Raw genomic sequence first — 22,251 nt, 5'->3', positions numbered from 1 at the left:
TGTCCCTGAATCAGCCGTCTGTATACAGTCAGACCACTGACTTGTCATGGCAAAGATCAGAATTACTAAAAAAGGGAAGAGAAAGAAGAATAAGAAGAAAACAATACCAAATATTTGTGAAATAAAGGCAACGAGGTTATACAGTGGATATAGCTCTGGTCTTGAGTTAGGAAGACTCCTCTTTCTGAGTTCAAATCTGGCCTCAGACACTTACTACCTCTGGGACCCAGGCAAGCCACTTAAACCTGCTTGCCTCAGTTTCCTCATCTGTAAAGGGAGCTGGAGGAGGAAACGGCAAACCACTCCCTTATCTCTGCCAAGAACACCCCCAAATGGGGTCATGAAGAGTCAGACTTGACTGAACAACAACACATTTTTGAAACAACACAATTCTGAACTACTTGAACAATGAAAAATGGGAAATGACATTAATAGTGATTAATATTTTAATTAGAAGTTTAGCTCATAAAGATCTTTTGCCATCACAAGATTACTGTGTGTGTGAAAATGCTCTCATTTTAAAAAGGGTGAAGGATGACAGACTGGACAGCCTATATGTTCCTTTGGTATCTTCTAGATATTAGGAGAAAACAAGAATAGGGTTCAACTCTTTGGGTAGAGGCTTTATGGCAAACTTAAAGTACTACTATTAATGATCATGGCTAACTTTTATAGAATGCTTTAGAGTTTACAAAGTGCTTTATGTCATTTTATCCTCAAACCCCCCTGGGAAATAGGTGATTTTATTATCCCAATTTTACAGAAAACTGAGGCAGATAAAGGTTAAGTGACTTTCCTAGTAAGTGTCTGAAGCTGCATTTGAACTCGGGTCTTCCTGACTCCAGATCTGATGCTCTATCCACTGTACCACCTAACTCCCTGAGAGGATGTGGATAAGAGTCACACAAGATGGCAGACATGGATGGCTTGTTATCATAATCTTTGGAAAGAACATCAAAGTCAATGAGATCACAGATATATCTGGATATTTGTTGTTCAGTCATTTCAGTTATGTCTGACTCTCCACAACCATTTGGAGTTTTCTTGGCAAAGATACTGGAGTGGTTTGCCATTTCCTTCTCCAGCTCATTACAGATGAGGAACTGAGGCAAACTGGGTTAAGTGACTTGCCCAGGGTCACACAGCTAGTAAGTGTCTGAGGCCGTATTTGAGTCAGTCTTCTTGACGCCAGGCCTAGTGCTTTATCCACTGTGCCACCTTGCTATGTACATAGTACTTAATACTAATAAAGTGCTTAATAAATGCTCTTTCATTCATGCATGCATGCATGCATTTATTTATGCAAAATGCTTGCTATATGATCTAACAAACTATCTTGCTTTATCCTCACAATATCCTGGTGAGGTGGAATGCTGATATGATTATCTCCATTTTACAGAAGAGAAAACTGAGGTATAGAGACATTAAGCATCTTGCTCCAGACCACAGGTATAATGAATGGTAGGACTTGGAGCTAGTGGGTCTTTCGACTTCAATGCATGTTCCATTGTACCACGTGGTTTCTCTTTTAACTTCTCAACCTGACCCCTTGGAAGCTCCAGGATATTTTCAGATGGTTAAGAATGCAGCTAATTGGAGAAGTGGGGGAAGAAAAGTGCCTGGGTTATCACAAATAGCCAATAAAGTTGGCTCTTCTAGCTTCTCCTTTGGGAGATGACTCATTTGAAGCTGGGCTGCCAAGATCTATTTCCTCAATGTGAAAATGATGTACTGAGCCCGGCCCCCCCCCCACCCCGCCCCGCCCCCTCTCTCCCTTCTGTCAAGATAGAGCCCTAGCTTGAAAAAAGTAGACGTCTGCTCCTGGCTAAAAGGCTGGTCCTACCGGCAGATGACCTTTTGCCAACTGCACCTGCTTTTAATTTGATTCTATAATCTCACTCTCCTATGATGCCTTCTTTCTGTGAGACTGGGGAGACAATGTCTCATAGAGCCTCTGATGTTTTCCCCAAGGATTGATGGGCTGAATCTGCAACAAAAATGTCAGACTTGGAGTTAATGGATTCTCTGGGAAGAAGAAACACTGCTTACCCACATGAGATCATTAAACCAAGCCAGCTGTTCAAATCTTCCCCAAGGTGTTTTATGAGAGAAACACCATTAACTGGAGGGACTGCATCTACGTATGATGGTATGTGTCCCTCCAGATAGAAGACTAGCCCTTTTGCCCCTGAAACTTAAAACTTGCCACGTGGAACACAGAACTCTGTCTCAAGAGTTGGGCCCCGAAGGTTAAAACAACTTGCTTAATTCTGCTACTTTCCCCAGTGCTGGTGTTTGGTGAGGATATAAGGTCACCTGAGAGGACCATGGTCAACACTGGGGTCCAGAATTATCTTTCACCATCTCCCCTTCCTCTTGTCCTTTTGAGTGTTTTTTCTCCCTTCTAAAATTAAGATATTGAGTAACTTGACAGAAAAAAAATCTAATGAATAATGATAACACTTTGAACCTGGTAAATAGTGAATATTTGTTGCATAGACTGTGCAAAACACTGGGCCTGGGACAGGGTCTTGTTCCTAGTAGGTGCTTAGTAAATATTTGTCGCACTGATAGGAACTCAGAACCATATCACTCCAAAACCTCTTTTGAGCTTTGTCAACATACATGTATTTTTAAATAATATTTTATCCCCCCAATTATATGTGAAAACAATTTTTACCTTTCATTGGTGTTTTTTTAAAATTTTGAGTTCCAAATTCTATCCCTCTCTCCTTCCCTCTCCACCCCCACTCCTTGAGGCAATATGCAATCCGATATAGGTTATACATATGCCATCACGTAAAACATTTCCCTATTACTCATTTTGTGCAAGAAGACATGAAAGAAGGAAAGAAAGACAGACAGAAAGAAAGAAAGAAAGAAAGAAGGAAAAGAAGGAATGAAGGAAGAAAGAATGAAAGAAAGAAAAGGAAGGAAGGAAGGAAAAGAAAGGGAGGGAGGAAGGGAGGGAGGAAGAAAGAAAGAGAGAAAGAAAGAAAGGAAGAAAGGAAGGAAAAAAGAAAGAAAGGAAGGAAGATAGCATTCTTCAGTTTGTATTCAGTCAACACAAGTTCTTTCTCTGGAGGTGGATGGCATTTTTCATCATGAGCCCTTTGGGATTGTCTTGGATCATTATATTGCTGAGAATAGCTAAGGCTTCATCATACAATATCGCTGTTACTGTGTACAAGTTTATCCTGGTTCTGCTCATTTCACTTTGAATCATTTCATATAAGTCTTTCCAGATTTTTCTGAAATCATCCTTCTTGTCATTTCTTATAATATACATGCATTTTTATGTATGTGTGATCAGCATGGATGTTCTCTCTCATCCATGATCCCATGATCTGCTTTTAAAAATTCAATTAAATTCCCTAGGCATTGAGTCTCCTTGTACCAGGCACTATGTAAAGGGCTGCCTGAATCAAAAACAAAAATGATGCAATCCTTTTAACTCTAGGAGCTTCCATTCTGTGATCAAATTTTTCATAAACAAATTTCCCTTATTGGATTGCCTCATAACCGGGATTTTAAATGGCATAGGCAGCTGGTCCTCTGATAACAGAACACAGTCTGTACTTAAAGCTTTTCCAGAATCATTGGTCTCCTTGCTTTTCCTTGCACACGGAACCCCTCTCCCCACTTTGTGCATTTTCTCTGGCTATTCCTGATGCCTGGAATGCTCTCCCTCCATCTTCTCTGCCTCCTGGTTTCCTCCAAGTCTCAGCTACAATTCTACCTTCTGTTATAACCCTGCCCCAGTTTGCCTTAGTTCTACAGTAGTGCCTTTCCTCTGAGATAACCTCCAATGTACATTTATCTGTCTTGTTCATACTTAGAGTTTGCGTATTTAGATTGTGATGTGCTTGAGGGCAGGGGCTGTCTTTTGTCTTTTTTTTTTTTGTATCCCCAGCACTTAGCACAATGCCTGGCACATAGTAAAAGCTTAATAAATACTTTTTGACTGACTTTTTTTATCTTGCCCTCTACTATGATGACTTTTGAGAAGGATTGGTTACCTTCTTGGCACAATGAATGGAAATTCATTGTGATTATACCTATTCTCTTACGATTTGATTGATTTCTGACTGTTTTGACTAGCTTTGGAATCAATAGATTTGCATTTTAGTCCTAGCTCTGTCCGCCACATGATTTTAGGCAAGTCATTTCCCTTCTCTAGAAAATGAAACACACGTTTGTAAAGCAATTACTATGTGCCAGGCACTGTGCTAAGAATTTTACAGATCTCATTATTTATCTCATTTGAGCCTCACAATAATCCTGGGAAGTAGGTACTATTGTGACCCCCATTTTGCAGTTGAGGAAACTGCAGCAGAAAAAGTTTAAGTGACTTGTCCAAGGTCACAGAGCTACAGATTGGATTTGAACTGAGATTGGATTTGAACTCAGGCCTTACTGACTCCATGCCCAGTCCTTGATCCATTTTGCCACCTAGATGTCTTATGTAGAAGCCTCTCTGGGCTTCGTTATTTTTATACATAATATGAGAAGATTAAACTACCAAGGTCTAAGTACTTGAATTTTTTATAACTATACTTCAAGATAATTGGTTTCTTTTGTAATCCTAATGGTTTTATGCATTTGAAAACATTTAGAAAGAGGCCCAGATTGCTAAAGGGTCCCATGATATATTGTCTATAGATGCTTTTAATGGAATTTTTCTTTCTATCTCTTTCTGAGCTTTGTTGGTAATACATAGAAATGCTGATGATTTATATGGGTTTATTTTACATCCTGCAACTTTGTGAAAGTTGTAGTTGTTAATTATTTCAAGTAGTTTTTTAGTTGATTCTCTAAGATTCTCTAAATATACCATAATATCATCTGCAAAGAGTGATAGTTTTATTTCCTCGTTGCCTAGTCTAATTCCTTCACTTTCCTTTTCTTCTGTTATTGCTAAAGCTAACATTTCTAGTACAATATTGAACAAGAGAGCATCCTTGTTTCACCCTCAGTCTCATTGAGAAGGCTTCCACCTTATCCCCATCAATGCTTGATGATGTTTCTAGATAGATACTACTTATTATTTTAAGGAAAACACTATTTATTCCTTTGCTCTCTAGTGTTTTTAATAGGAACAGGTGCTGTATTTTATCAAAACCTTTTCCTGTGTCTATTGAGATAATTATATGATTTCTGTTGGTTTTGTTATTGATATGGTAAATTATTCTAATAGTTTTCTTAATATTGAACCAGCTCTGTGCTTCTGCTACCTGGTCATAGTGTATTATCCTGGTGATAAATTGCTATAATATCATTGCTAATATTTTATTAAAAATTTTTACATCAATATTCATTGGGGAAATTGGTCTATAATTTCCTTTGTCTGTTTTGGCTTTTCTTGATTTAGGTATCAGCATCATGTTTGTGTCATAAAAAGAATTTGGTAGGACTCCTTCTTTGCTCATTTTTCCAAATAGTTTATATAGTATTGGAATTAATTGTTCTTTAAGTGTTTGGTAGAATTCACTTGTAAATCCATCTGGCCCTGGAGATTTTTTCTTAGAGAGTTTATTGATGGCTTGTCTAATTTCTTTTTCTAAGATGTGGTTATTTAAATATTTTATTTCCCCTTCTATTAATCTGAGCAATTTATATTTTTGTAAATATTCATCCATCTCCCTTAGATGGTCAGATTTATTGGTATATAGTGGGGCAAAATAGCTCCTAATTATTGCTTTAATTTTTTGTTCATTGGGGGTGAATTCACCATTTTCATTTTTGATACTGGTAATGTGGTTGTCTTCTTTCTTTTTTTAAATCAAATTAAGGTTTATCTATTTTATTGTTTTTTCTCCCCATAAAACCATCTGTTTTCTTTATCAGTTCAGTAATTTTCTTACTTTGAATTTTATTAATCTCTCCTTTGATTTTCAGGATTTCTAATTTGGTATTTAATTGGGGATTTTTAATTTGTTCTTTTCCTAACTTTTTTAGTTGCATGCCCAATTTGTTGAGCTGTTCTTTCTCTATTTTATTAATGTAAGTATTTAGAGATATAAAATTTCCCCTACATACTGCTTTGGCTGCATCCTATAAATTTTGATATGTTGTGTCATTTATTGTCATTCTCTTTGATGTTTTTATGATTTGTTGTTTTAGGATTAGATGATTTCATTTCCTATTGATCTTTCATCAATCTTTCCATGGCCCTTTATTCCATGTAATTTTTATTGTACCATGATCTGAAAAGGATGCATTTAATATTTCTGCCTTTCTGCATTTGATATGTAGGTACCATGTACTGCTGAGAAAAAGGTATATTGCTTTCTATCCCCATTCAATTTTCTCCAGAGTTCTACCATATCTAACTTTTTAAAAATTCTGTTGACTTGATGTCTCATGAAGTCATTAGCTTCCACTTGGTTAATTCTAATTTTCAAGGAATTATTTTCTTCAGTTAGCTTTTGTACCTCCTTTTCCATTTGACCAATTCTACTTTTAAAGGAGCTGCTTTCTTCAGTCAATTTTTGCGCTTCCTTTTCAAAGTTATTGACTCTCATAATTCTCTTGAATAACTCTCATTTCTTTTCCCAATTTTTCCTCTAGTGCTCTCACCTGATTTTTTAAAATTCCTTTTGAGCTCTTCGAAGAGGACATTTTGGGCTTGAGATCCATTCGTATTGGCCTTTAAGGCTCTGCATGGAGTCATTTTGACATTGTTGTCCTGTTCTGAGTCTGTGTTTAGATCTTCCTTATCACCATAGTAGCTTTCTATGGCCAGGGCTCTTTTTTGTTTTTGGGTCATTTTAAAAAGTTGAGCTCTGCTCCTGGGACACAGGGGGCGCTGTCCCAAACTTCATGCACTGGGTGTCAGGGGTCTGGTCACTGGTTTTCTGTGCCAGGATCTCTGAGGCTGCCAACTTGCCCACTGTGCTAGGGTGGCCTGGCCTAGCTGCACCTGTTGTTCTCTGGGTTCTGGGGCTGGCATTTTGCCTGCTGCCCTGGAGCTGGAGGCCTCACAGCTGGTGTTCTGAGCCAGAACTGTGGTGGCTTGGTTGCTGATCTGTGCTGTGGCTAAGAGCCTCCTGCTGCCTTGCCAGAATATTACCTTCACTGGGCTGTTCTCTTCTTTTTACCCAAATGAGACAGACCTTTCCTGAAGTTCCAAGTTATTCTGAGCTGGAAAATTATTTCACTCTCTCTTTTTGTGGATTCTGTCACTCCAGAATTCTTTTAGAGGCTTGATTTAACATTGTTTCTGAAGGAAACTGGGGAGAGCTCAGGCAACTTCCTGGCTCCTCTCCACCATCTTGGCTCTGCTTCTCCCAGAGCCCCATGATATAAAAACAAAGATAAAGAACCCTTGAATAAGATGATTTCTAAAGATCCTTCTAGCTCTAGTGTCCTATGATTTTATTCTACATATGTCATACATATACTATTAATATTATGGGGTTTTTTCCTTAGTCTTTCCTCTGTCAGAGAGCATTTATTTTCCATTTTTTTGCCCTTACAAACAGCATTGCTGTAGATACCTTTTGCAAATTCTTTAATGTTTTTCATATTTTGTGTTATTTCTTTAATATATATTCCCCAAAGTGGAATTACTGAATCAAAAGACAGGACCATAGATTGATAGCTTTTCTTGAATTGCACTATAGAAAAAATCCAATTAAATTATAGTGCTACTAGTAATATATGGGTGCCAGCATTCTTACATCTCTTCCAACATTTGTTCTATATTTTAATTTGTTTTTCTGATCTTAACAGTACTACCTTAAAGTTGTTATAATTTAACAACTTTCTTTTAACTTCTCTGGAGGCCATGAGGAATTACCATCTGTATCTCCCTGGGAGTAAGCTGTTCATCTCTTTTGGCCACATATAGAGTAGCATCTGGTTATAGACTGTGTATATCTAGATAGGTAATCTATTCTTTGTCTGCCTTGGTCAGTAAGCTTTGATGGATGAGATTTGCACACCCTTTTATACACAGTTTGTTAGCAGGGCCCCAGTGCTCCCAGGGTGAGTGGTCCCATTATCAGAAAGGGAGCAAGAAGGGCACAGTTGCTTGGCCTGCAGTCTCTTTGAAGTCTATGCAGGAGACATTGACATGCTTACTTAGCAGAAGGCTTGTGATTTCAGTACTTCAGTGAGGTCTCAGGATAGAGTCAACCTCATGCCCTTAGGACTCTAAAAGCACCCTCTTTCCCTTTCCCCTCCCTCAGACCTCAATAAGCAATGTCCTTTTTCTCCTGTAGAGAGGAATACTTCCCCCTTGGATATCCACATGAAGGAACTCCCAGAATTAATCTATTCGCTTAAAATGTTATTGGTTTCTGTCTGTTTTGGTTTGTCTTTCTTATTCTTTTTTTCCATTTCTTTCTCCACTGAAGTCCTGATCTGATACGTCATTGCAATGTGAAAGTAGCCTTGGAGTCTCGAGGTCTACACTAGTGGAAGGCAAGCTCTGACAGGTTTTTTACCAAGCTGGAAATCCTTTAAGTGCAGGCCAGGCCACGGACTGTGTATCTTTCATCATACCAGCCCAGCCAAATGGATTGAGACTCATCACTCAAAGGTGGGCCAACAGGTGAGGAATTTTTTCAGTCCCAAGGACTCACACAATCTTGTACCAAAGCATACAAAAGGGGTGTATTATATTACAGGTTCTTGAAGCATTTACTGAAGGAATGTAAGCTCCTTGAGGGCAAGGAGCACTTCATTTTAGTCTTTGTATTCCCAGCAGCTCACATAGTGCTCATCCCATAATAGGTACTTAATAAAACCTTATTGGTTGATTGTTTATCTAACGTTCCTAGTGGCAGTGAGCACTGGACTTGAAGTCAGGAAAAACATTAGTTCAAGTCTTCCCTCAAATGTTGTTCGTCCTTGGTTTTTTATTTTTCAAAGACCAACAACGTCACTGGGATGTCTTGAGTCATCCTTGAATTGGATTTAAGTGAGGAAGAGTTGCACAAAGTCATCAGCCTCATTCTCCCTTTCAGAGTCATTGAAGACCAGTGGCAAAAGTGACAAAAGTTAAGATGACCGGAGGTAACCCAGGATTCAGTGATGACTTTAGTGTCTTTGATGTCTGACCAAGCTCTACACGCTCCACACCCCCTGCCTCCATTGCCTTCATGTCCATTGGAACAAATTGTTCTCATCTACCCATTCTGCCACAAGAAGTCTTCTCATGCTTGGGGTAGACACCCTAATTCACTGGGTTTGAGACCCCTCAGTTACCCTCAACCTGGTTTAGCCCTTCTGCTAAGACAGTTTACTGGGGGTAGCCACTGTTCATGATACAGCTTCTTGGAGCCACAGATGAAAGCTGAGTTCCAGGTGGGCACCAAAGGTAGATGAACAAACAGTCCTCTTACCAGAAATGCTAGTTCTCCCTGAACACCTACACTCTTCCTCAGACAGTTACTGGCTGTGTGACCCTAGGTAGTCACTAAACCTGTTACTGCCTCAGTTTCCTCGTCTATAAAATGGGGATAATAAAAGCACCTAATTTATAGGGTTGTTGTAAAGATCGTATAATGTTTGTAAAGCACGTTGTAACTCTCAGTGCTATAGAAATGCTAACTATTACTATTTTTGTTGATCTGTTATCCTTTCCACACATCCAATAAATCTCTGGGTCTTCACTGTTTTTGGAGCCACTGATCCTGTTGTTTGGCCATGAACCCCATGTTCTTCATCCTTATAAAATTCTCGTCTCAAAGCAAGGACTGTTCTAAAGTTCTTTCTTTGGCCTTTCCGCTGAGGAGCAGCTCCAGCTGAGAAGCTAAGTTTGAGAGGGAAGAAGAAGAGATTTGGAAAATGAGTTTCCAGAGCCTCACTTTTGAATGCCAACTATTAGCCAGATTCCTTGACTTAGATTAGAATCACCATTTTGTATAGAAATCAGGATGTAGCAGAACTCCCACCCAGGCAACTTGCCTAGTGTTTGGGGACCACAAAAGAGAAATGACCCCAGGCTTATAACAAGATCATTTCTAGACCCAAGAAAGACACTCCTCTGACTTTCTATTTCTTTTTTGCTTAGGGGCTTAGGATTTAAATTCATACTATTGTCTGGAAGAGTGCAAATTTTGAATCAAATCTGTGACTCTTTGAGAGGCATCTCGGCTTAATGGATAGGGGATTGGCCTCCAAACTAGGAAAATGTGGGTTCAAGTTCTGCCCTTTAACATATACTGGCTGTGAGACACTGGACAAGTCTAATCTCATATCAAGTTTCTAAGGCTATTGGTTGCAGAAAAGGTGCCCATCTACCAATTGGTAGAGGGAATTTTTAACTGGGTACTCCCTTGTTGTTGTTGCTTTGTCATGACTAATTCTTCATGAACCCACATTTGGGGTTTTCTTGGCAAAGATAATGAAGTGGTTTTCCATTTCTTTCTCCAGCTCATTTACAGATGAGGAAACTGAGGCAAACAGGGTTAAGTGACTTGCCCAAGGTCACATGGCTAGTAAGTTGATTTGTTGCTGGAGGCTGGATTTGACCTCCTGTTGTTTGAGGCTGGATTTGACCTCAGGTTCTCCTGACTCTATTCCGGGCACTCTGTCCAACTAGCTTCCCAGTACTCCCTACACCATTGAAATCAGAGCCCTTTCAAAAGTTAAGACACTAAGAAGGACACCATTTCCCTTAACTTCAGGCCCCGTGTCCTGGCAATTTGATTTTCCTCTGACAAGGCTACTCCTTAGCAGCCATTCTCAGGAAGCAAGGGATGAGTCAGTGCCTTCATTCAATCAATGATCCAGAGTATTTCCAAGTTGGCTGAAGTGTTCTTAGATTTTGATAATGTAGACATCCATAAATAATGATGATTGGAAAAAAATTTTAAGGAAGAATGACTTTTTGCTCATTTGCATATTTTAAAATAGAGCTGTAATGATGGGGGAAATAACAAATGGCAAATGCTCTACTGTTTCTTTAATTACTCCAAATTAAGATGTTGTAAACATGTGATTTCACACACACACTTTTGATTCGCGTTCTGTCCTTGACAAATATGTTAGGGAAAGAATTAATTTCTGTAGGTTAAAAGGCACTGAAGAAACGAGGGACATTCAAAAGACAAAGAGATGTTTATGCATCATTATTCTGGGAGCATGTATTGTAGTTACATCTAGTAAAACTCTTTGGGAACCTCACTGGTCAAGTTATCTTCCTCTTACTAAGGACTACAAGCTTCTTTTCCTAACCTCATAGAAGTCTCTGGAGTTTTCTGAGTTGATTAAGTCCTCAGGTAAGAGGAAATGGGGCAGCTAGGTGTTGCAGTAGATAGAGCACCAGGCCTGGAGGACCTGAATTCAAATTCAAACTCTGACACTTACTAGCTGTGTGACCCTGAAGTCACTTAACCCTGTTTGCCTCAGTTTTCTCATCTGCAAAATGAGCTGAAGAATAAAATGGCAAACCACTTTGGTATATTTGCCAAGAAAACCCCAACTGCACAACAATGAAAAGAGGAAATAGATGCTGAAAGTTCCATACTCATTGTCATTATAGAATGCAAGATCCTCTAAGGCAGGAACTATTTGTATTTTCTTTCTTCCCTCTCTCTTTGTTTTTCTAGTACATAGCATAGCCTGGCATATGGTAAGTACTTAAATGCTTCTTATTGAATCAACCAAACACTTGCAACAGTATCTGAGCTTGAATGTGCTTCCTTTAGCAGGAGAACTCACTACTCCCTCTCAGAGGGCCCACGTCTTTGCTTTGAACAGACACCATCCCTCCTGACTTTTCTTTTCAACTCTTCCTGTGCCCATGCTTTCACCCTACTCCTCACTCCAAAGTAGACGCATGCTTTGGAAACTTCTGGAAAACATTAGGAAAGTCAAATTTCCAGAAGATAACTGCTTTCTCAGGAAGTTTCCTCCTCTCTTCCAAGCCTCTTTTCTCCTGAAACAGTTGTTCTAGCTCATTTATGCCCAGGGGTAATCTATCAAGTTCAGATTTACTTAGCTCAATCTTTTTTCTGCTTCAGGAAAATTTTTGGAATATAATAGCAATAGGATTCTATTTCACTTTGCTGTGGAGCCCCCATTGGAGAAGACCCTGACTTTTCTGGTAATCTATTTTTCTGTCTCCTTATCTCCCTCAGAATACCATTCTATTGCTGTCCTTTCTAGCAAAAAGTATTTAATGAAACAGACTAGCAAGATACTAACAAGTAACTGAATCAAGCATTTATCATGCTACCCCCAAACAGATATCACTTCCACATGGCTCCCAATTAACTCCTTGCTTTTTCCAACAGTGATGGAGGGTGAAATATCAATTCATTCATGGAAAAGTGTTACAGAAACTCAGATCAGTGGCAGTCTTGAGAGCACTGGCTCTTGGGTAGGGTAGTTTTTGAAGCTTTTAGAAAGTGCTGCTGACTTCTATAGAAGCAGCAGCAGCAGCAGTCTAGAAGTGGTCTAGTCTACAGCAGTCTAGGCATTGCCATCATCTTCCCTTCTTTCTCTGTCTCCTTTAGCTTTGCACCAGCCAACCCAGTGAGATTCTATAGACTTTTACATCATAAGAGGATCTATCTAATCAGAGTATTTATGAGAGTATAGTTCAAAAAACCTTCCTTCATTAAGTGAGTCATTTCTGGTCTCAAGCATCATGGGAACCTGGGATCCATGCACGGATATATCCTACCCTACCCCCAACCTCCCCCCACAGTAGAAACAATAATCTAGCCAATGCTTCTACGAAAGTCAAGGTAGTTTTTCCTTAAAGATCAGTTCAGAGGGCCAATTGTGTCTCGACTGCTATCACTTCTCGGACTCCTGGGTATAAAACTACCGTAAGGATCTCCAAATATCCTCTCTGATGCCTGGCTGGAAGACTGCCATGGGCAACTCAGACAAGGTAACGTCGCTTAGCTGAATTAATGCAGGGTAGCTCAACGCATATCTTTGTTGAATGTCTTTCTCCTGCTATGGCTAAGTAAATCTTCCTTTACTGCTGAATGACTGACAATTGTCCCATTTCATTCTAGTTTCATTCTAATATCAAACATAAATTACCTGGGACTGGTCTGAGTCAAACCTAGCCCCAAACAGCCCCTTACATTGACAAACAAAGACAACGACACAAAAATATTAAGGAATTCATTTAAATGACATTAGTCAGAGGCAGAGATGCACACTAAATCTGACTAGGCCTAAATAGGTCTAAATAAACATAGAAATATAGGCAGACAGAACTAATGAGAGTATGATAGTGGCCTTGAAAAGAGGAATATGCTTTCTCTCTCTCCTTTAGCTTCTATTTGTTTGGTTTGTATTGAAATGTGTATGTGGCGGGGCGGGGGGGGGGGGGTGTTTTTGTTTTTTTTTGTGGATGAGGGGTTGGGGGTAGGGGAAGGTATTCTGCGTTAAGGGAAGCAGGAAAGGTGGGTGTGACTCTATAGTTTCCTGTTACTTGTACACTTAGCCTGGGTTTATGTGCAAGAATCTCTTGAAGGAGACCAAGCAGGAAAGGGGATCTTGTTGGTCAATACGGGTGGAGCAGATATTTGGTGTGACGTGGAACACTCCTAAAAGCACAGGCAGCTCAGTGGCACAGCAAGTAGAGTCCTAGGCCTGAAATCAGGAAGACCTGCGTTCAAATCTGGCCTCAGATACTTAGCTGTGTGACCCTGGAGAGTCACTTAATCTTTGATTGCTCAAAGGAGAAAAATGACACTGCTAAGATGGAGTTTGGGTGCTCTTTGTGAAAGACCTCTAAGGTTGGACTAGTGTAACTGGGCTTTTACCCAAGCCTGGGGTATTTGGGCTACGTAGAGAGAAGAATCCAGACTGGCAGTGAGAACGCTGAGTACCGTGTGATGCAACATGTTTGTATAAGGTACCTTCAGTTTTAGGGAGAACTTCTTGGAAGAGAGACGTGATTCCAGAGACAAATATGGAGGGAGAAGCTGCAGATAAGTAGGGAAAGCTGGCTCCTTCACATGTCCTTGAGTTCTTACCTGTCTCCTTATAGACTGCGAGAATTGACCTCCTTAAGTGAGATCGCACCATCTTTCTTTGTTTGAGCTGAGCTATTATCCCATTCCCAGCTAGTGAGCTTGTATACAGTTCTAGTCTTATCTGTATGAGAGTGTAGACGAGAGTTATCATTCTGTTGTCACACTTCGAGCATGCCTATACCTTTGCCCAGCTGGCAGTATGGAGATAACTCTTGGTTTTCCTCCTCTACAAAGAGACTGGACTGCCTTCAGAACACCTCTATCCATGCCACCCACAAGCCACATCTATACATGTATACAAGCTGTGTGGGAGTACTCATCTTACATGTGAACATGCATACCTTATACTAGAAATAATATTTAGTTATTCGGATATTAATATGAGACAAGGAGGTAACAGCATTTGAATCAATATGGTTTAATGAATAAAGCAGTATGTTTCTGGAGAGAGGAACATTTTACTATTAGCTACAATAACCTCCCTGAACTCAGTTTCCTCATCCATAATATGAGGTTGAACTCCATGGTTTTTAAGTCCCCTTCAGTTTATGATCCCCTAGTTCTGCAAACAAAGATTATTTATCTTTATTATTTTTACTTTTCCAGAGAGCTCAACCAATTCCTCCTCTCACCACCCATCAAAAAAAGGCCTTGTATTTGTGGCAGGGACTTTAACCTAACTGTCACTTCACTGCCACCACTGGGGGTGGAGGAAATGGAATGGTTAGCGGTTTTGTAGGGGACAGAAGGCTGACTGTTAGATGTCAGAGGACCAAGTCCAAGCCCTGCCTCTGATACTTACTATTTTGGGCAAGATGCTTCATCTTTTTGTGCTTCAGTTTCCTCATCCGTAGTGAGAGAGTTGGACTAGGGGCTTCTGATGTCCTTTCCAGCTCTCGATGATCTTATGACACTGTCTTCTCTGGTGTGTTCTTATGTGTTTGTAGTGTGTACCAAGAGATGGACCTTGATCCTTAGGGTGACCCTGCCCTCAACTCAGTCGATGAGCGTGATTTAAAGAAAAGCCCTACAACTTGAATTTTGGCTACAAAGCAATATTTCAATGAGCCACACAACTTTTGATGTTCAGCTTTTATTCCCAGGCACAGTTAGGCCACAAGGAGGGTCTGGTGATGGGAGGGGCTGGCTAAGCATTCAGACAGGGAAGGGTCGTCTGTAAAATATAAATTCATTTGGACCCACAGGCTTGTCTATATGGCAGTTAACATCTCCTGATGAATTATAAGACTGCATGACTATCCTATCTTCAGTTTTCCTCTTTCACTCCTGGGGCAACTTGTTCTAGGACATTCATCCCTGACCTCAAATCACTGGTCTGACACCATCATTTCACCAACGACAAGGAGATTGGTATAACTTAGAGAATAAACTTTATGTTCTGATAATTGAACTATGTTTCCAGGCAAATGTTCTAATCTTCATTATAATTTGTTGTTGAGTTCTTTCTTAATTAATATGCCATTATATGATGCTATCTAGTTTATATTCCTCATAAAATCACTGTTTAGACAATTTGATTATTAACTCTGTTCTTGCTGAGAGGAGGACTTTTAATTCCTCCTTGAAAGCAATGAGTTTCTCCTACAAGGTCCCATCTGTTTTCTTTTGATGCTGCATTTCCATTTTAATGATATCATATTCCGATTTATTACCCTTTCACATTTTTTCTCCTCCCTCCCTTCCTTCCCCTAACACCATGCAAAGACTTATGTGATACTACTTCTCTTTTCTCCTGCACCTCACACATTCAGGTTAGTAAATTTTGAGGAATTTTGAGGAATGAGACAAATACACCCATTTCACCCCAGACAGCACTGAACACTCACTCATAATTCCACCTTTTTGGTTCGTCAGTTAAAAAATAAAACCTAAACTTTGTGTTTGTCTTTCTTGGAAATAGTGTGAATTTTCTTTAAAAACAAGTGCTGGTTTTAAAGCAACTTGTCGGTACTTCCTTCTACCCACAAATACAGCCCCAAACCAGTCATTTATTCAACGCTTTTATATTTACTAGCTATTCAATAATAGTAACTTTGGTCTTAACTCCCTTTAAAAATGAACAGACTGCATCAAGCCAAAGGTTCATTTATAGCTGACATCCCGTAAGAATGCCATAGTATGCTGGTGCCAAGCCCCAAATATTTTCCCATCAAAAAAATGGTTCATTTATGTTTTATCATGAGTATTGTTACAAGAGGGCAGCTAGGTGGCACAGTGGATACAGCACTGAGCTTGGAATAAGAAAGACCAATCTTTGTGAGTTCAAATTCTGCCTCAGACACTTAGTAGCTGTGTGATGCTGGGCAAGTCACTCAACCCTGTCTGCCTCAGTTTCCCCATCTATGGAATGAGCTGGAGAAGGAAATGGTGAACACCTCCAGTATCTTTGCCAAGAAAACCACAAATGGGGGCACAGAGAGTTGGACACGACTGAAAACAACTGAACAACAATGGTTACAAGACCATCCTTCTGAGACAAATTTAGTGACTCCCCTTGTGGGTGATGACCTTCATTTGATTCCCTCTTCTTCTCATCTTCTTAGAGTGGATTCTAAGCAGATGCCATTATACCCACCCTGGGGGTTTCTTCATATTTTGATTATTTAAAAATTTTAAAAAAGGTACTTTTGGACAGGAGGGAAAGAGGTGGTTCTTTGCAAACATGGATGATTTCCTCTCCTATTTAAACTAGGTTAAGACATTTCTTGTATTCTAAGCTTTTGTGAAGAAAAGAGGGAGAGGAAGGGGCAAAAGGCAGTATTGTGTAGTGAATAGCACCAAGTTGGCTCTTTTATTCAGCGAAAGTGTAGGGCACTGACAAGTCATAGCCACTAGAAAGATAAGCGTGGTGGAAGGGATAGGGCATGCATTTGGAGTCCAAGGTCTTGGGTTTGAATCCTGTCTGGTAACTTACTTTGTCCCTGAGGGCAAAATATCCCTCCTGACACTCAGTTTCTAAGGTCAATGAGAGCTCTAATTCTGTTTTCTTGTATATTCTGAGACTCACATAGGTTAAAGGTTAAATTATTACAGTTGGTGGTATAGTGGCTAAAGTGCTGGACTTGAAGTCAGGAAGGCCTGAGTTCAAATCAAACCACAGGCATAGGCTGTGTGAACCTGGGTAACCTCTCTGTGCTTCAATTTCCTCATCTATAAGATGAGGGGGTTAGACTTGATGTCCTCTAAGATTCCTTCTAGATCTAAAAATCTCTTATCGTATAATCTCTGTATTAGGTTATTTAATCTCAACTAGATCCTTACTGTAGTAAGTCAACACTTTGACTCCTCCCTAATTGATTTTCCAACTCCCCGGAAAGGTTGTTCCAAACATCCTCTTCTCACCTCAAGCCTCCCACAGCACTCCTTCCTCAGCCTCTCAGCTAAGGTCCTCCTCTCACACTTTATGGAGAAAATCGATTCTATCTGCTTTGAACTCTTTCTGCTCCCCCTATCAATATCTCCAAACACTCTGATGTCATCACCTATTCTGTTCTTCGTTATTCGGGTCTCTAGTGAAGAGGTGACCTTTCTCACCAAGACCAAGCCTTCCGCATGCATCATTCATCTCATCCCCTACTTTCTTGTCCAGCAAGTTGCCACCATGGTCCTCCCCCGTCTCTGTCTAATCTTCAGCCTCTCTCTATCCAATGGCTCTTTCCCAATTGTCTATAAATATACCCACACTTCTTCCAGCCTTAAAAACCCTCCCTAAGATGTTACCATCGCTTCATGCTATCATCCTGTATCTCTCCTCATGGACTACTAAGAGCTAACATTTATATCATGCTTACTATGATCCAGACACCGTGTTAAGTGCTTTATAGTTGTCTCATTTGAGCTTCGTAGCAACCCCAGGAGGTAGGTGGGATTATTATCCTCATTTTACAGAGGAAGAAACTGAGGCAATGGGTTAAATGACTTCCCCACGATAATACGGCTTGTAAATTTCTGAGGCTGGATTTGAACTTAATTCTTCCTGACTCCAGGCTTAGCACTTTATGCAGTGTACCACCCACTAGAAAAGGCTGTGTGCTCTCATTACCTCATACCACCATCTGATACAGTGGATAATAACATTCAGGTTCAAACAGTTTTATTTTCAAGAATTTTGTTTGCTTACAGCATTTATGGTACTTCACGGTATTCACTTGTTACGAAAAGTGAATATTGTCTGAAATTGATGTGTTTTGTTGCTTTTAAATTGAGATGTTAGCACAAAAGGTCATGGAATTCTGGGGAATTACTATTGAGAAAAACCACTGCAAGTTACCGATTTTATCTTAGTACTACATTTTATGGGTTATTTCATGATTAGGGTGTTAGGAAAAGTGCATTTCTTTGGATAGAGTCACACCTTCTTAGGTCAGGTGAATGTTATAGGCATGCCACTATAGACAGAGTGGGACGTAACCTTAGAGGCCACCTAAATCTAACCCCCTCATTTTACAAATGAAAAAGTTGGGACCCAGAGAGGTTTAGCAACGTGCCCAAGGTCACACAGTTGGTAAATATCAGAGACAAGAGCTAAAGCCAGGTTTTCGGATTCCAGAACCATTGCCCTTTCCACCATTCTACAGTACCAAATTTGACAAGAATCTCTCGTGACCTGTTTGTGAATAGGATGAATCGCTATGGGCTGTGTGAGAGTAGTTAGATGGATCTGCAGCACACAGAACAACTGTAATCAAAGACTTTGTTGTAGAGGGGATTTCTCCACAGGAGGAGAGACTAGACTAGATTTACCGTCCAGTTCTGAGATTCTACGATATCATGACGCTTGGGGCTAATTCGAACTCACCTTTATATAGGACTTTAAGGTTTACAAAGCATTTTTGTACATTTTCTCATTTGATCATAAAAATAAACCTGTGAGGTAAATAAATGGTAATTATTATGCCTAGTTCACAGATGAAGAATAGGTAAATGCTCATCAGTGGTAGTTAGTGTCGAAGACAGTATTTGAACCTATGTCCTCCCGACTCCAGCTGTAGCACTCTATCACACGTCACCCTGCCTCTAAAAGCGATCATGGTACTAAGTACCCCATGGGGTTTGTGGCAAGAATAACATTTTTTAGATCAAGATGCAATGGGTAAATGAGTCCTTCTTATTAAAAGTACTTTTGAAAGCATTAGCTCCGAAATCCGAACTACCTTGTTATGATGGTAGCTTTTATGGAAGTCATCGAGACTTCCACAGAAAACCATGCATTTCTTTTGATATTTATCTCTTCAATTTCAGCTCTCCCTCACCTATAATTCTTTGGTCTTTTCACAGAGAGTGACAGGGCCCGTGGGTGTTTGCCCAGCAGATAGTATCCTTTTTGTGTTGACTTGGCAAGCAAATGTGACTTTGCTGGCTTTCATTTGAGCTTGGCAGGTTTCTGATTTGTTGAACAGCAATATAAATTCCATAGAAGGTTAACAACTATGTAGCACAAGGCCTCTAGGTCATTTTGCCCAGCCCTTCCCCTATTAATCAAGGCTTTCATGTCCAGAAAATTCCAAGGTACAGCCGAGGAGGGTGGGCAAATGGACGGATACTTGTACTCTCTCTCATTGGCTTTCTCCTGGTAGCAATGACACCCCCATGATATCTGGTCATCACACCCATGGCATAATTTACCTATTCACCTGGGGGAGCCTAGTGCCTCTCAAAGTTTGCAGAGATGAAAGAAGCCCTTCACTTAGAAAATTTTTTTCTTGGTATATTTTATTTTTATACTGCCTACTTTTTCTACTATATCCTGCCTTTATTTCCTGCTATAGAGAATCCCTCATAATAGACTATGCAAAAAGAGGAAGAACAAAAATTTAGCAAAAGTAGCCAATAGCTTGAAAAATTCTGATGTTAGATTCAATATTTCACACCCGTAGTTCCCCACCTCCGCAAAGAAGCAGGTAGGCAGAAATACCTTTGTGCCTTTGTGTGTGGGTGTGTGTGTATACACATCTATACATATATGTGCTTATGTATACACATATCTATGTGTATACACACATACACACACGTACCTGTATACATGTATTTATATATCTACACACATACACACATGTGTGTACACATACATACACACATATAGAAGGAGTACCCATACCAATGAAATATAAATATATATTGTCAATGTAGATATTGGATGTGTATGTTGTATATGGTATATGCATATCATGTATATATATTATAAACATACATACGTGCATGTATATATCTACATATACATTTTTATATATAGACACACACAGACATGTGTGTGTGTATAAACCCTCTGTACCTTAAGAGATGGTCTTTGAAAGTTGCCGTGGCCAAAACATGAATTCTCCAACAGCTAGTCTAGCGATGAGCCTTCCTAAGCTTAGGTATACAGGTGCTTAGTTAAGAGGTATTGGATTGATCACTAGGCCCAGGCTTAAGCCCTTTTAGCTTTATAAAATTTTATGTGCTCCTCGAATGGTGCTCAAGAACTCAGGGTCACCTCCAGGCTAAAGTGAAGTGTCAGTGGAGGACTTTAACAGAGCACCAATACTGTAAAGCTGAATAATCATATCAATTCCTTTCTGAATCTAACAATCTTATAAAACTGAGTGGGATGGCCATGATCTTTGACGTATTCAATGCGTGCGTTTTTGGAATGGCATCAGCTGTGATAGCTCACAGATTCCTCACAGAACTGTTCATTTTCTCTTTTGCTTGTGTAAGTCAGTAGTGGGGTGAAGTTTTTTCAGCTCATCACATTTTTGCTTAAAATATCTGAGAGTTTTGATTCTACATTCACCATATTTTGTTTGGCAGCACTATGAAATGATTTTTAAACATGTAATGCCATTATCCATTGTGCCTCAGGAAGGGTCGCTGCGAGTCTGGTGAGAGCTTGTTATCATTCGAGTTTCTTATGTGTTGGAGATTTTGTCGGTGGATGTTTGATCACAGGATTCTGATTATTAATACTTCTTACTTTCTTGTTCTTTTAAACTTCCTGATTACTCATAAGGGACCTTGGTACAAAAAGATGGATAGTTAAAAGAAGGGTGTAATTGGACAGTGATTCTCTGCGGGCAATCTACTGAGATAGACTGACACCGCTTGTGTGTCATGTTGTTAGATTGATTCAGATAAGCAAAGAGCCAACTTTTGGGCCACATAAACCACTGTTCTAGGGCTGGAAGGGACCTTACGAGTTACCTAGTACAAGCCCCTGGTTCTATATATCCTCCAAATGCACGCCTACCTTCAGAATGATAATAAAGGTTTGCCATGTGCGTGTTTATGTGTGTAGAGGCAGTTAGGTGGTATAGTGGACAGAGTTCTGGGCATTGAGTTAGGAAGGTCTAAGTTCGAAGTCAGACTCAGATACTGACCAGCTCTGTGACCCTGGGCAAGTCACTTAACTACTATATGACCCAAACATAAGTTGGTGACAATAATAATGCCTACCTCCCAGGGTTGTTGTGAGCCTCAAATGAGACAATATTTGTAACGTGCCATATTTGCACAGTACCTGGCACATAAGTACTTAATAAATGCTTATTTCCTTTTTTCTTGTCTACTATTACAACCTTTTTTTTTCTTTTGAGAGCCCTAGGATTTCAATCCCTAGGATTCCATGAAACACATTTTGAAAAATGTTGATATCACCTATAAGGTCACAATTATGCCATGTACCATATCGTATGCCCCCAAGCCTAACTATTTTTCAGAGAAAAATGTAACAGTAACAATGTTATAGCAGGGTTCCCGTGTATCTATGGCGTTCCTCAGTGAGCTAATGTTCATTGACTTATGTCAAAACTTCTTTTTCTACATTAATTGGTTTGTTTATTTAATTGGTGGCTTTTGTCATCATCACATGTTGCTAAAACATAAGAAAAATCTGATTTTAGCTAACAGTTACCCATGGGAACAAATAAGCAATTTATTCCTTTTCTGGGATCAACAAATATTGCCTGTATAGTCAATAAATGTACATTAAATATATATTATATATACAGCAAGCATCATCTTTTATACTGAATTTTGCTCTTTCACCCACATTGGGCTCACATGCATCTTTGTAATTTTCTCAAAGTCTTTCCCAGTGAGATAACTTCTGGGTTTTCACCTAAAGGTCTCATAGTTTTTTGGGTCAGTCTTGATGAAGCCAACATCTATTAAGTAGAACTGATAAATTTTCATGATATCAGTCCATAAACAAAGGTCTTAGGGATGGTAGACCGTTTCCTTCCTAATATTGGAAAACTGTAAAAGCTCAGGTAAAACTCACCGGCCCGAGAGTCTAGGG

This window comes from Trichosurus vulpecula, chromosome 4, assembly GCF_011100635.1.
Source record: "Trichosurus vulpecula isolate mTriVul1 chromosome 4, mTriVul1.pri, whole genome shotgun sequence".
NCBI classification, from domain to species: domain Eukaryota; kingdom Metazoa; phylum Chordata; class Mammalia; order Diprotodontia; family Phalangeridae; genus Trichosurus; species Trichosurus vulpecula.
Note: the sequence above shows the minus strand (reverse complement) of the source record.